Raw genomic sequence first — 16944 nt, 5'->3', positions numbered from 1 at the left:
CCCAATTTTCAGCAATTGATGTGAGAATATCTGAGCTGATTGATCGTTTTGCAGCTGGACAAACACGTTAAGTTTAACATCTTTACGTGTTGCCACAAAGTAGAGTATTTTACGCAAGCATTTCTTTCATCCACTGGTGTCGATCGAGGAACTAGGGGCAGGTGGGATAATGGGGCTGGAACTGGGGGCTGAAAAGAGGGGGCAGAGAGAGAGAGAGAGAGAGAGAGAGAGGGAGAGGAGACAGATTCTGGATGGAAAGGGGAGTGAGAGGGAGGGCAGACCCTGGATGGATGGGAGAGGGAGGGTGAATGGTGGATTGAAGGGGCAGAGAGAAAGGCAGACAGTGGATGGAAGGGGCAGAGATAGAGGGCAGATTTGGATGGAAGGGAGAGATAGGGCAGACATTGGACAGAAGGGGCAGGGAGAGAGGGCAGACATTGAATGCAGGAGGGGACAGCAGAGAGGGCAGACACTGGATGGTAGAGAGAGAGCGAAGACAGATGCTGGATGGCAGGAAGACAGTGAAAAGAAGATGAGGAAAGCAGAAACAAGAGAAAACAAGCTGTAGTGGCCTAGTGGTTAGGGTGTTGGACTTTGGTCCTGAGGAACTGAGTTTGACTCCCACTTTAGGCACAGGCAGCTCCTTGTGACTCTGGGCAAGTCACTTAACCCTCCATTGCCGCATTGAGCCTGTCATGAGTGGGAAAGCATGGGGTACAAATGTAACAAAAATAAATATATATTTTTTTATTTTTTTGCTTTAGGATAAAGTAGTATTGTAGATATGTTATTAAATGTTTATAAATAGACCATGTAAATAAGGTAATCTTTTTGTTGGACTAATTTTAATACATGTTGACTAACTTTCAGAGAACAAAACCCCCTCAGGTCAGGATAGGATACTGTAACAGCACTATACTGTATTGACCTGAGGAAGGAGGTTTTGGCCTCTGAAAGCTAAATGTATTAGTCCAATAAAATGGTATTATTTTATTTTCTATATTTGTTTTATTTCTATTTGTTAATTTGTAAAGTGGTGATTGGTATTTGTTAGTTTTTTCAAAGTTACATCTGCTGTCTTTATATTTTGCACAGCACTAGGGGACATTTTCTGTTTCTGTGGTATTGCATTGTTTAATTTTTGTCTAAATAGAAAGTTTATGATTACTTATTCTATAGTGGATTAGGGTGTATCTGTGTTTGTGAAAAAGGCATGGCTTTCAATTGGCATTGACTGTGCAGGATCGACGATCTGTACTATTCTGTCTGGTTTCATTTTACAATAGGTGAATTGATGTTCTGGTGCTCACTGTAGTGTTTAAGATGCTTTCCTTTTCCTTGTGTGACTCATAGAAATGACTGCTTATGGTATGGTAGAATTGCTCTATAGGTCCTGAGTGTTTTGTATTCTCGGTATGCCTAGTACTGGATTTTGGAGGGGGGTGTTAAAAAATGACCAACACCGAGTGTCAACTACCCTAGGTACACCACTGCCCCTAGGGTGCCCTGTTCATGTCCTGGCATGTCAGGGGGACAAGTGCACTACAAATGCTGGCTCCTCCCACGACCAAATGGCTTGCATTTGGTCGTTTCTGAGATGGACGTCCTCGGTTTCCATTATCGCTGAAAATCAGAAATGACCAAGTCTAGGGATGACCATCTCTAAGGACGACCAAATTTCAGGATTTGGGCGTCCCTGACTGTATTATCGAAACGAAAGATGGACGTCCATCTTGTTTCGAAAATACGAGTTCCCCCACCCCTGGATGGGGATGTTTTGCGAGGACGTCCAAATCGAAACGAGCACGTCCCTTTCGATTATTCCCCTCGAAGTGAGCCAGGAAGGAAGAGTGAGAACCGGGAAGTATAAAGGCCAGACTGAGGTTAAGGAGGCTCAGGGAGGAAAGAATCGAAGCCCCAGCATACACCACTACAACTTACATTTAATGATTGTGACCTGGCCGAGATAAGCCACTTTTGTTTCCTGTTTGAGACTTGCAAGCCTTGCTCTGAGGTCTGGCTGGAGCTAGACCCTAGAACTCAAGAGAAGAACTGAGAAGGACTAACAGGCTGTGTTTGGGGCGTGGCATCCCCACCAGCCATAGACTTTCTTTAATGGGAATGCCAGGATCTGTGCCTTTTGTAGAATAGCATATAGTGCCCTGATCCACGCTCAACTTTGAGTGTGAAGAGTTACACCAACTGAAACCAGGTGTAAATCGTGAAGCATAAGCTGGGCGTGGATTTGCACTATTCTATTCCATACCACTGTGCGCATTGTAAGGAAACATCCTTGACCTGTACATGCTTCCCCCATGGCTACGCCCCCTTTGCAGATCCATGCAGAAACACTTACAGTAAGTGCTATTCTATTCATAGGCGTAGTTTGTTTCATTTGGGGGGGCAAAGGATGGGACGGAGCATATTAGCATATTCATTTGCATATATGCATATGCAAATGAATATGCTAATATGGAGGAAGGAAGGGGAAAAGAGCTGGCTTTTTGGGGGAATAACCATAGTGAATATGTATGAGAGATCAAGCCAGCTCTTTCTCCCTTCCTTCTTTCCTCCTTACCCAGCACCTCCTCTTCCTCTCCTGTAGTATTTCCCCACCCCCTTTCCCATACCATACCAGTGTTGACCTTAGAAATGCATAGGCTCTATATGTAGATCCTTCAAGAGGTAGTGTGTCATGATTTAGGCTCTACACTCTTTCTGATGTTTTGGTGCCACCTCAGTAAGGCCAACACACAATCTCTCTACTGCAAAACACTATACACAAACTTGTGCAAAAACACACTCATATCCTTACTAAACCATAACAGCACTAATTCCAAGGACAGGACGAGCTACAACCTTATGCGTGAAAAGGCAGAACTGTAATTACACTAGACTCTAAAACACCAATACACTACCTAGTGAAAAAAATGCAAAACAAAAAGGGCTGCAAATACTACACGCTAGCAGAATACTACACCTTGATCACACATGACACAACAGACATGACAAGGAACAAGAAATCAGAAACTATGAAGGCAAAATACTGAACTGGAAAGTTAACTCAAGAAGTCAGACTCAGCATGCAGCAATACCAGAAAAATTGAAATTTACAGGCAAAATATCACAGGACTGTCCTTTTTGTTAATCTGTACAGCGCTGCGTAACCCCAGTAGCGCTCTAGAAATGTTAAGTAGTAGTAGTAGTAGTAGATGCATATTTCAAAAAGCTGACATATTTCAATTAATAAATTCTGAATAAAATACTTTTTTCTACCTTTGTTGTCTGATCATTTAGTTTTTCTATTCGCTTTGGTCCCAGTGCCTTCTGTTTTATACAGTGTCTTCTTTCCAGTAGGCTTCCCTCTGCTCCCCACCCCTCCCAGTCCCATCCATCTCTTGCTCCAAGCTCCCCACCCCTCCCAGTCCCATCCATCTTCCCTCTGTTCCCCAACCTTCCCAGTCCCAACCATCTCCTGCTCCTTCCCTCTGCTCACCTCCTCTCCCAGACCCATCCATCTCCTGCTCCTTCCCTCTGCTCCCCACCCCTCCCAGTCCCATCCATCTCCTGCTCCTTCCCTCTACTTCCCACCCTCCCAGTCCCATCCATCTCCTGCTCCAAGCTCCCCACCCCTCCCAGTCCCATACATCTTCCCTCTGCTCCCCACCCCTCCCAATCCCATCCATCTCTTGCTCCTTCCCTCTGCTCCCCACCCCTCCCAGTCCCATCCATCTCTTGCTCCAAGCTACCCACCCCTCCCAGTCCCATCCATCTTCCCTCTGCTCCTCACCCCTCCCAGTTCCATCCATCTTCCCTCTGCTGCCCCACACTCCCCACGAGGTCCAGGATCGTGATTCCATTACCCCCCTCTCTTTCCTCCCTCCCTCTAACGCAGCAACAGTCTTTTTCAGCTTTTCTGTGTTCCTCGGCAGTGGTAGCGATGTACACGCTGCCTTCGGTCCTGCCCGGAAGTCTTCTCTTCAAGTTCCTGTTCCCACCTATGAAGGAACAGGAACTTGAAGAGAAGGCTTCGGGGCAGAGCCGAAGGCATCGTGTACGTCGCTACCGCTGCCAGGAACGTGAAAAAGACTGCTGCCTGCGCCGGAGGGAGGGAGGAAGAGAGGGGGTAGACAGACACACTGGTCTCCGTCCGCTTCGCTTCCCTGCCCTCTCTGTCTGCGTCCCGCCCAAAAGGAAATGACATCAGACGAAGGCAGGACGCAGACAGAGAGGGCAGGGAAGCAAAGCGGATGGAGACCAGCGCGTGCCTGCTTGTTTTTTTTTTCACTACTGGCGCCATCATGTTGTCGTCGTTTCCCCCCCCCCCCCCCCCCCCCCCCAGTCTATGCCCATGATTCTATTATTTGGAACATATGTTTTCATTTAGAGCTGTCATTTTTGCCCCGTTTCAGCAGCTTGCATCCATTACAACAATTTTTGGTGCAGAAGTAGTGTCTAATGTTCAGCACCATATATAAAATTCCTCAGCACGTGTGTCCTTTCACACTTTGGCACTAGCATTTATGCCAACTCTTGTAACCAATGTAAGTGTGCATAACTAAGATATAACTCACCAAACCAATCAACAAGCTTCAGTAGAACATTATCCCCCTAATTCTATAAAAATTGGTAAAAATTGCACACACATATTTGGACATGTGCCCAATTTGCACGCACAATTTAATTGAATAATGAGCCAGTTAGTTCCAATAATGGCTTAATCAAGTATATGCTATGGGCAGGATCAATTAGGTAGCCATGGCTGCCACCCGGACCAGGTTGGTAATGTGGAGAGCATGAGAGGGCACTCCAGGATTGAGAAGGAGAAGGAGGAGAATGTGGTGGCAGGCCACAAGGACCCCCAAAGGGTGCAGTCTTATCCGGCTGCCTGAAGACCAGCGGAAAAAGATGGCAGGCTTGACCTCTGCTTCCCAGAAGGGAAAAGCCTCAGCGCAGCTGAGGTGGGCAAAAAAAGGATGAGGTTTGCCCTATGAGACAGAGTGGTTTGAACCCAAAGAGATTTCTCTGGAAGCCAGAGGAACACACACATGTGGGAAGGCATGCGAAGGATGGGCAGATGGATGGACTTTCCCTGTCGGACTACAGGGAAGGGGCCAAAATCCTGCTTACAGCCCCAAGCTCAGTTGCCTGTGGACAGTCAGATGCCTCGGTCTTGCCGTACCGATGACAGACTCCGTGACCGGGCACCTTGCCTTCACCGAGTGCAGAAGTCCTCAGGAGAGGACCGAAAGAGGTAGGAGGAACCGCTTTTGCTGAACACCAGACTGACTGACCAACAAGGGCGCTCTTCATTTGGGTCTGATGTGCCAAATCGATCAGTGAGTGGAAGAGAAGAAGGATCCGTGGCCTGCATGGGGCAAACTTGTTGGTGCAAATGAAATTTGTGCATGCAATGTTTGACGACTTTTGTAGAATTATGGGGTCTATGTGGATTAAAGTAAGGTAGATTACCAACAGTAGAATTAGCAACTGAAAGAACTATGGTCAGAACGGAAGAAGTGGCAAAGAATAATATTGTATGATTCTAAGGAAAACACTGATATTAAGAAACACACAATTATTCATCATACACAATGGTTATTTATGCTAAATAATGCCCCTACTGTAAAGAACAGCTGAATCTGATTAGTATTTAACTGCTAAGGTTGAATAAAGCTACAGAAGAAGGCAGACATGATTAATGAAATACTTAAGTCATTTATTATCCTATAATATAGGTTTAAATATGCTCAGTTCTCCAGATGGCTAGTAGGATTATCACAGGGAGCACTGCTTATAAATATGAAAACAGTGATTTCATCAAAACATGGTTCAGCTCACCAGGTAAGCTTGCATTTATATTTAAACATTCACGCTACACAAAACAGGGATACAAAGGAAGCAAAGCCACTGCAGTAGATTCAGGAGTTTAAATTGGAGCCCCTGCTGAGTAATTCTGATACACCAGAAAGAAAGAATTCTAGCACTCTAGTACAATGCACTGCCAACAGAAAATGTTTAGTGTAAGAATACATAGTTAATGCATTTACATAGGCCTATACAGCACTGCTATCAGCATTGGAATAATGGTATGGTAATAATCCATTCACCTGTCAGATTCACAATTTTCAAGCTGGAAGAGATAAAAACATCAGAAATAGTGGCTAAGCAGTGAAAATTGTGCTAAGTACATTTTTGTGCATACAACTAGGAAAGTTTTAATTTAATGTAATTTGAAGATTTATATTCCACTTAACCAAATAGCTCAGGGCAGATTGCAATTATTAAAACATTCAGTCTCCAGAGTCAACAATTTCTCCATATAAAATTCCTGCAATCTCAATAACAACTTTCAAACAGCCCAGTTTTCAAAATATTTCTCTAAGACTATGGTAACGTGTTCCCTCAGTTCTATGTCGAGGAAAAAAAAGAACAGGGGGCATTCTCTGTGAACATCCAAGCCACGCCACGAAAAGCAGAGGATGAGACAGCAACGACGACACAAGAGTAACAAATTAAAGAGTCTTTTATTGCGGCACCGAGAGGAGACCCGACACGGGGCCATGTTTCGGCAGACAAACCCACCTGCTTAAAGGGTCACAAAAGCCATTGTACATCAAAATCATAAAACATTACATTATATTGCAATATCAAATCATAAATGAAAAATACAAAAATGAAAAATGTGTGTACACAAAAGAGGACTGAATCTTATAAACAAAATTTGAATAAAGCAATACACAATAACATCTAAGTTTAACATTATGTCATACAAATGGATGACAAATAAATGAAACGTGGACAGACATGAGTACAAGATCATGCTTAATAAATACAACTGCAATGTACTGTATAAACTAAAGCAGTATTTGCAATATGGGGCATAATAAAACAGACAGAATGAAAACGTTCACCCATAATGGAAAGAAAAGCGAAGAAACCTACCTCTGAATTTAAAAAATTTGGGGTCCCTTTACTAAGCTAGAATTCCGCCAACGGTTGTGATGGGCCAGAAATAGTTCCAGGAGAGCGTGCATTGGGCTAACTGACACTTTGTAAAAGCCCCCCCCCCCCCCCCCCCCCGTATGTAGTTTAAAAACACAACAGCCAAAAGAGTTTGACAAGAATAACTGAAACAAAACGAACTGTAGAAGAGAATGCACCTAGATTATATTGTAGCATTAAAAATATGTTGTTGTTATTATTATTATTATTATTATTATTATTATTATTATTAATTATTTAGATTTTGCTCACACCTTTTTTAAGTAGTAGATCAAGGTGAGTTACATTCAGGTACACTGGATATTTCTCTGTCCCGCACTCGATCTGCAGCCCCTCCTCACCTCTCTACCCTCATCTCCCCTTACGTTTCTACCCGTAACCTCCGCTCTCAAGACAAATCCCTCCTCTCAGTACCCTTCTCCACCACCGCCAACTCCAGACTCCGCCCTTTCTGCCTCGCCTCACCCCATGCTTGGAATAAACTCCCTGAGCCCATACGCCAGGCCCCCCTCCCTGCCCATCTTCAAATCCTTGCTCAAAGCCCACCTCTTCAATGTCGCAGGCGGCACCTAACCACTATACCTCTATTCAGGAAATCTAGACTGCCCCAACTTGACATGTCGTCCATTAGATTGTAAGCTCCTTTGATCAGGGACTATCCCTCTTTGTTAAACTGTACAGCACTGTGTAGCCCTAGTAGCGCTCTAGAAATGTTAAGTAGTAGTAGTAGTAGTAGTAAGTGACTTGCCCAAGATCACAAGGAGCAGCAGTGGGATTTGAACCGGCCACCTCTGGATTGCAAGACCGGTGCTCTAACCACTAGGCCACTTGCATCAAAAAACTTATGGAGAAGGGTATATATGTGGTATACCCTTCTCTAAATATTTTTAATGCAACATATTTTTAATGCTACAATATAATATAGGTGCATTCTCTTCTGCAGTTGGCATTGTTGCATTGTTCCCGTTATACTTTTGTCAATTGCATTTTGGCACCACATACAATTTTGCAGATTTCAGAGGTGGGTCTCTTCCTTTCTGTCACGGGTGGATGTTTTCATTCTGTCTGTTTTATTATTCCCCATATTACAAATGCTGTTTTACTTTATACTGTGCTTTGGTGTCTCAGGGGCCCTTTTATAAAGCGGCGGTAAGCCCAACGCGGGTTTACCGCTCACTAAAATGGAAGTACCACTGGGCTGCCACAGCAGTCCAGCGGTAGTTCCCACCCCCAGTAATTGGGCAGTGCCGCTCACTGCTTGGTTACTGCCAGGGAAGCACGGGAGCCCTTACGACCACCTTAACGGGTGGTGGTAAGTGCTCCCCCCAGAAATGGGCACATGGCAAATGCTTCACTTGCAAAATGACCATTTCTTAAAAAAAAAAAAGAAAGATCTGCCTTTTACCCGCTGTGGTAAAAGGGGGTCTCGGCGCGTGTCGAAAACATGTGCTGACGCCAGCACAGGCCCCCTTTTGCCACTGCTTCAAAAAAGGACCCCTTATTTATTAAGCATGATATTGTACTCTTGTTTGCCCATATGTTTCATTTTTTGTCATCGATTTGTATGATGTGGAGGGGCATAATCGAACGGGGCGCCCAAGTTTTCATGAGGGTGGGGAAACCCATATTGTCGAAATAAGATGGGTGTCCATCTTTCGTTTCGATAATACGGTCGGGGACGCCCAAATCTTGAAATTTAGGTCGACCTTAGAGATGGTCGTCCCTGATTTTCGGCGATAATGGAAACCGAGGACGCCCATCTCAAAAATGACCAAATCCAAGCCATTTGGTCATGGGAGGAGTCAGCATTCGTAGTGCACTGGTCCCCCTGACATGCCAGGGCACCATCCGGGCACTCTAGGGGGCACTGCAGTGGACTTCAGAAAAAGGTGCCAGGTGCATAGATCCCTTACCTTGGGTCCTGAGCCCCCCCCCCCCAAACCCCCAAACCCACAACTGAACACCACTACCATAGCCCTTAGGGATGAAGGGGGGGCACCTACAAGTGGGTACAGTGGGTTTCAGGTGGGTTTTGGAGGGCTCACATTTACTACCACAAGTGTAACAGGTAGGGGGGGGGGTGGGCCTGGGTCCGCCTGCCTGAAGTACACTGCACCCACTACAACTGCTCCAGGTACCTGCATACTGCTGCGATGGACCTGATTATGGCATTTGAGGCTGGCAAAGAGGCTGGCAAAAAAAGATTTTTTTGAGGGTGGGAGGGGGTTAGTGCCACTGGGGGGGTAAGGGGAGGTCATCCCTGATTCCCTCCAGTGGTCATCTGGTCAGTTCAGGCACCTTTTTGATGCTTGGTCGTGAAAGAAAATGGACCAAGTAAAGTCGTCCAAGTGTTTGTCAGGGACACCCTTCTTTTTTTCATTATGGGCCGAGGACGCCCATCTCCTAAGCATGCCCCAGTCCCACCTTCGCTACACTGCCGACACGCCCCCGTGAACTTTGGTCATCCCCGCAACGGAAAGCAGTTGAGGGCGCCCAAAGTCAGCTTTCGATTATGCCGATTTGGGCGACCTTGCGAGAAGGACGCCCATCTCCCGATTTGTGTCGGAAGATGGGCGCCCTTCTCTTTCGAAAATTCACCTGATAATGTTTCACTTATAATGTTTCCCGTAAAAGTTGTGTGCATTGTTACCGAATACTGGGTCTCTGTGACCAGCTTGAGTGCCAGAATTTGCACCAGGTTTTATCAGGTGTAAATCTGGCACCCAAGGTTAGGATGTTCAAATGGGTGCTAAGCATGATTCTCTAATGGGTACCCTTTATAGAATCGTGCTTAGCAGTGATCTTTTCCACTGCCCATTTTTGAGCGCCATTTATAGAATCCAGCCCCATGTATGCAATAAAACATTTAAAACATATGGAAAGTTTGGGCCTTCACCTAAACATATCCCTATGAAACACTTCTAAAGAGGAGGATTTTGAGCTTTCTTGAACTACATGGAATGCGGGTCCCGAGGCAGCATGGCTTTACTAGTGGCAGGTCATGTCATACGAATCTGACTGTCTTCTTCAACTGGGTGACCAAACAGTTGGATGTGGGAGGGGCGCTTAATGTGGTATACCTAGATTTCAGCAAAGCCTTTGGCACAGGTGACTGATAAATAAATTGAGTGCCCTCGGTATGGGACCTAGAGTAACGAATTGGGCTAAAATTGGTTGACTGGTAGGAGACAGAGGGTAGTGGTAAATGGAGCTTGCTCTGAAGAAAAGAATGTCGTCAGTGGAGTACCACAGGGATCGGTCATAGGGCTGGCTCTTTTTAACGTCTTTGTGAGCGATATTGCAGAGGGGCTGTCTGGAATGCACATCTAAATACTAATCAGCTCATTTGCATGCGATTCTCATTGGCTGCCACTGCAGACGGAAAACAGCCCGCACAACCCCTTTGTGCATCGCCTACTGAATACTGTGGTCGGTAAACTGGCTGGAGCTGGTCTAAAACACACAGGGCTGGCTCGGTAATTTTTGTGCATCCTCTGAGTGAGATCTGACCTTGTGGGTAATTAGAGCTAAATGCCTGTGGACAGAAGTTGTTCTGTCCACAGGCATTTAGCTCTAATTACCGACACGGGTTGGGCTAATTACCCACTGAGATCTCACAGATTTCTTCTGTTTCTATGTCACTATATCAATTGTAAATACTATTATTTATTGATTTTGCTTCTTGCTCAATCATAATTCCTATCTATGAAAATGAACAGGGACTAATCATTTTATTCTATAGGAAGACTACCACGGTCAAAGAGGTTCTTAAGCATACAATTGTAGAATTGGAATCTTTTATAATAAGTTGGAATTGTAAGGGTGGGGCTCCAACAGGGCTAGGTAAAAATGCTCGTCTAGAATTATAGGAATCAAATCTTGAGCAGTATTGTCAGGATGTTGTAACTGATAACTTAGAAAAGTCTGGGAGATGGTGCTTTGTACCATGATTTTCCTAGGAGTTAAAATAATAGGATCAAAACAGCAACTTGTGATTGAACTCTGAAAATCAACAGATATCTCTCTATATAAAAGGCAACACCAACGTTCTATGAAGCCTCCAGCCGGAAGTGTGAAGGGGGCGAGATATCCGGTTTCCCTATGAGTGTCTGCCCCGCCCTCTCTGTAACACAGTCAGTGAAGGAAAACAGCAGAGCACGAAATCAAATCGCTGGCTCTGTAACAGTGAAGGACTCAGAGGGGGGAGGGGAGAGAGGCCAGAGGGCAGGGACACACACACTCCCACATGCACACAGAAGAAAACATTGCTAGCCCCCGTTTCATTTGCATCAGAAACGGGGCTTTTTTACTAGTATATGTATATTTATTTTCTTTAAGCAACAATTTACCAACGTATATCTCAGGAAATTATTTTTTACAGTGGTTAGTATGAACAACATTATCTTTATTATAATCAAATATTCTGTCAGCACAAGATTTATCTAATTACTACAGGCAGAAGATTGATATTACCTATGTTCTAGCTAATTTCAGTGGGACCTCAATGATACCTACGAGGACTGTTCCAACTGTTTGGTGGGAACACTTTGTACCAGTGGACTCTGATTTCCTTATTAAGGTCTTGCAGAGCATGAGTTTGGCACTTTGCCTGGTGTACAAGATCTTTGTAACATCAATTAAAATAGTGATGCAATATGATGTGAAAGTTTTATGTGATATGGTTTGCTTTTCTTTTAATGGAGGGAAGGGGGAGACGCCTTAATGGTTTATTCCTCTTTCAATGGGATGGGGGAGGGGCTAAAGCAGGTTTGCATAAGACCGATTATGAAAAAGCCATGAGTCAGTAAATTAGTGCTTGAACTATTACCTTATTTCTAACCTCCCTGTGCTTGAACGGGTGGTGCATTGGCAGCTGCAGGTTTTTGATCTCTGCCAGTATGGGTTTCAGACTGGAAATAGTCCAGAAGCATTAATAATATGTGTGCCTGATATACTTTTGGCAGACTTAAACATTACATAGTAGTATAGTAACCTAGTAAATGACAGTAGATAAAGACCTGAACGGTCCATCCAGTCTTCCCAACAAGATAAACTCATTGTACATGGTATATGAGACTTTATATGTATACCCGAGTTTGATTTGTCTTTGCTTTTCTCAGGGCACAGACCATAAAAGTCTGCTAAAAGTTCTGAAGCTAACATTGAAGTCCCTTAAATTTTACACTCCAGCCCATCCATATCTATTCAGTTAGAATCCGGGCAAAGACCATAGAAGGGAAAGGGAAATGGGACTTGATATACTGCCTTTCTGTGGTATTTTGCAGCTACATTCAAAGCGGTTTATGCACATACAGGTACTTATTTTGTACCTGGGGCAATGGAGGATTAAGTGACTTGCCCACAGTCACAAGTAGCTGCAGTGGAAATTGAACGCACTTTGCCAGGATCAAAGTCTGCTGCACTAATCACTAGGCTATTCCTCCACTCCACAAATGAGCCATTTCCAGAGACAGGAAAGTGGTAGAACTAGAGAACATGAATTGAGGTTGAAGGGGGGCAGACTCAGGAGTCATGTCAGGAAGTATTTTTGTTTTTTTCACGGAAAGGGTGGTAGATAAGTTAAAACTGCCTTTGATATGGTAAGTCATAAAATCCAGTTGAGCAGGTTGGCCTGGTTAAGTGTTGGAGCAGGGGTTCTCAACCCAGTCCTTAGTAAATGCCCCACCAATCAGGTTTTCATTATATCAACAACGAATATGAATGAGATATATTTGCATGTAATAGAGGTAGTACATGCAAATATATCTTACGCACATTCATTGTATTCTGAAAATCTGACTGGCTAAATGTGTCTCGAGGACTGTGTTGAGAACTATTGGATTGGAGGGAAAGTTTTGAAATGTTTTTGTGTCTTTTTTAAGTGATTGGTACCAAAAGATGATAGTGAGGAATGAGGTTTCAAGCTGGGTGTCCCACAGTTCTCCATCCTTCCAACTGTGTTTTTTTAATACTTAGTACATAAGTACATAAGTACATAAGTAGTGCCATACTGGGAAAGACCAAAGGTCCATCTAGCCCAGCATCCTGTCACCGACAGTGGCCAATCCAGGTCAAGGGCACCTGGCACGCTCCCCAAACGTAAAAACATTCCAGACAAGTTATACCTAAAAATGCGGAATTTTTCCAAGTCCATTTAATAGCGGTCTATGGACTTGTCCTTTAGGAATCTATCTAACCCCTTTTTAAACTCCATCAAGCTAACCGCCCGTACCACGTTCTCCGGCAACGAATTCCAGAGTCTAATTACACGTTGGGTGAAGAAAAAGTTTCTCCGATTCGTTTTAAATTTACCACACTGTAGCTTCAACTCATGCCCTCTAGTCCTATTATTTTGGATAGCGTGAACAGTCGCTTCACATCCACCCGATCCATTCCACTCATTATTTTATACACTTCTATCATATCTCCCCTCAGCCGTCTCTTCTCCAAGCTGAAAAGCCCTAGCCTTCTCAGCCTCTCTTCGTAGGAAAGTCGTCCCATCCCCACTATCATTTTCGTCGCCCTTCGCTGTACCTTTTCTAATTCTACTATATCTTTTTTGAGATACGGAGACCAGTACTGAACACAATACTCCAGGTGCGGTCGCACCATGGAGCGATACAACGGCATTATAACATCCGCACACCTGGACTCCATACCCTTCCTAATAACACCCGACATTCTATATATACTTATATGATTTCTTTATGTTTAGCTTTATTGGAGATGGAAATTGACTGCAGATTTTAGGCAGATGATCTTTTATTATTTGACTAGTAAAAAAGTCCCGTTTCTTAACGCAATGAAACGGGCGCTAGCAATGTAATGAGTTCCTGTCATTAACGTTTCCACGGTTGTATTCTGAATATAATTGTTTTTTTACATGTGTAAGATTTCTTTATATACAATATTTTTTTGTGTAAACTGGGTTACAATGTGCTAAAAGTTTTCCTTGTTCAGGCCCTTCAATCAGTTTAACAATCACATCAGAAGAGCTCCTTACTGGTGAGAATGCAACATACAGTTGCCCATGTGAGAGACTGAGAGTGACAGTGTGTTTTACAGACAGTGTAAGAGAGAGATACACAGAGTGATTGAGTGTGTGTGTGTGTGTGTGTGTGATGTGTGTGAGTGACAAAGAGGGGCATAATTGAACAAAAATGTCTATCTCCATGGGCATTTATCTCCGAGAACGGGTCCATGAAGGGGCGGACCGAACCATATTTTCGAAAAAAATAGACGTCCATGTTTTATTCGACAATTTGTGAGCTGGGTGTTTTTGTTTTTCAGCGATAATGGAAAATGAAAGCGCCCAGCTCAAAAACGAATAAAACCAAGGCATTTGTTTGTGGGAGGGGCCAAGATTCATATCCTCACATGTCCTCACATGCCAGGACACCAACCGGGCACCCTAGGGGGCACTTTTACAAAAACAAAAAAAAAAGGTAAAAGAGCTCCCAGGTGCATAGCACCCTTCCCTTGTGTGTTGAGCCCCCCAAATCCCCCTCAAAACCCACTGCCCACAAGTCTACACCATTACTATAGCCCTAAGGGGTGAAGGGGGGCACCTACATGTGGGTACAGTGGGTTTGGGGGGGTTGGACGACTAAGCATTAAGCAGCACAATTGTAACAGGTAGGGGGGGATGGGCCTGGGTCCACCTGCCTGAAGTCCACTGCACCCCCTAACAACTGCTCCAGGGACCTGCATACTGCTGCCAGGGAGGTGGGTATGACATTTGAGGGTGAAAATAAAAAGTTGTGAAACATCATTTTTTGTGGTGGGAGGGGGTTAGTGACCACTGGGGGAGTCAGGGGAGGTCATCCCCGATTCCCTCTGGGGGTAATCTGGTCATTTAGGGCACTTTTTGAGGCCTTATTCGTGAAAAAACAGGGTCCAGGAAAAGTGCCCTAAATTCTAGCTACAAACGCATACTTTTTTCCATTATCGGCGAAAGGCGCCCATCTCTCCTTGGCTGATAACCACGCCCCAGTTCCACCGTCGCCACGCCTCCAACACGCCCCGTCAACTTTGTACGCTTCCACGATGGAGTGCAGTTGAAAACGTCCAAAATCGGCTTTCCATTATACTGATTTATTCGTTTTTGTGAGATAAACGTCTATCTCCCGATTTGGGTCGAAATCTAGGCGTTTTTCTCTTTCAATTATAAGGTGGAAAGTGATTAAATGTTTGTCTTCCCTTCCGTTGTGTGCACTTGCCTCCACTGATGTTCGTACCTCCCTGTATATGATTGTTTGTTAGAGATTCAATCCACTCCACTTCCCTCCAAGTTTCGTTCTGTCTGATTGGTTCTTCGTTGACAGTGAGAGCCAAAGAAATGCTGAACTACAGACTTAGGAACCCTACACTGCCATAGTGCCACAGAGTCAGCTTCAGAATGTTGGAGGTGCTTTTTATTATATAGGATTTATTCTCAATTGATGTTGATATTCCCTTCTCTAACTTCTGCTTAATTTTAGAGAAGTTATTAAGGTGCAGTAAAAGGCAAGCTTTTACTACTACACCATGATTTACAACAGGAGTCAGCAACCTGTAGTATAACAGTGCCCTGGGTTGCTGGTTACAGTAATAAATGAATGCTGTTTGCAAGCCACCCCACAAACAGTGTTATTCTAGCAGCCTGGAACATAAGGTAGCTTGATGCTCTCGGATGTATCTTCCAGGCTAGACCCCCTGATCTGTCCCCCCCAAAATAACCCACCCCAATTAATAGCTGCTTGATCTGGGACCCCAGATTATAAGACCCCCCGATGTAACAACCTGATTAATCCCCCTATCCCCAAAGGATCCTCCCACCCCATATCAATATCCTATATCCCTTGTGGTCTAGGGGTTCCCTGTGAAAGAGTGAACTACAGTTGCTCCTGTTCTTCTGGTGCTATCTGTCAAACTGGCACCACTAGTGGTAGTCTTGTGTGACTACCGTTAGGTGCATAAGTACATAAGTATTGCCATACTGGGAAAGACCAAAGGTCCATCAAGCCCAGCATCCTGTTTCCAACAGTGGCCAATCCAGGTCACAAATACCTGGCAAGATCCCGAAAAAAGTACAGAACATTCTATACTGCTTATCAAAGAAATAGTGGAGTTTCCCCAAGTCCATTTAATAATGGTCTGTGGACTTTTTCTTTAGAAAGCCGTCCAAACCTTTTTTTAACTCCGCTAAGCTAACCGCCTTTACCATATTCTCTGGCAATGAATTCCAGAGTTTAATTACACGTTGAGTGAAGAAATATTTTCTACGATTTGTTTTAAATTTACTACATTGTAGCTTTATCGCATGCCCCCTAGTCCTATTATTTTTGGAAAGCATAAACAGACACTTTACATCTACCCGTTCAACTCCACTCGTTATTTTATAGACCTCTATCATATCTCCCCTCAGCCGCCTTTTCTCCAAGCTGAAGAGCCCTAGCCGCTTTAGCCTTTCTTCATAGGGAAGTCGTCCCACCCCCTTTATCATTTTTGTCGCCCTTCTCTGTACGTTTTCTAATTCTACTATATCTTTTTTGAGATGCGGCAACCGGAATTGAACACGATATTTGAGGTGCAGTCGCACCATGAAGCGATACAAAGGCATTATAACATCCTCATTTTTGTTTTCCATTCGATTTGCTTTCTTAGCTGCAGCAGCACACTGAGCAGAAGGTTTCAACGTATCATCAACGACGACAACACCTAATATGGCATACTAGTGAGCGCTCTAATTTTAAGTGTCTGCGTTTCAGCCCCTTTATGGAACTGTTCCTACTAGCTGTTGGGCTTGATTAATAGAATGTGTATTGTGGATACTTTATTATCCAAAAAACAAACAAATAAAGGAAGAAGTACATTTAGGGCCCCTTTTACCAAACAGTGGCAAAAGGGGGCCAACGCTGGTGTTGGCGCATGTTTTACATGTGCGCCGAGGCCCCCTTT

Source organism: Microcaecilia unicolor, chromosome 2 (assembly GCF_901765095.1).
Source record: "Microcaecilia unicolor chromosome 2, aMicUni1.1, whole genome shotgun sequence".
Lineage (NCBI taxonomy): Eukaryota > Metazoa > Chordata > Amphibia > Gymnophiona > Siphonopidae > Microcaecilia > Microcaecilia unicolor.
Note: the sequence above shows the minus strand (reverse complement) of the source record.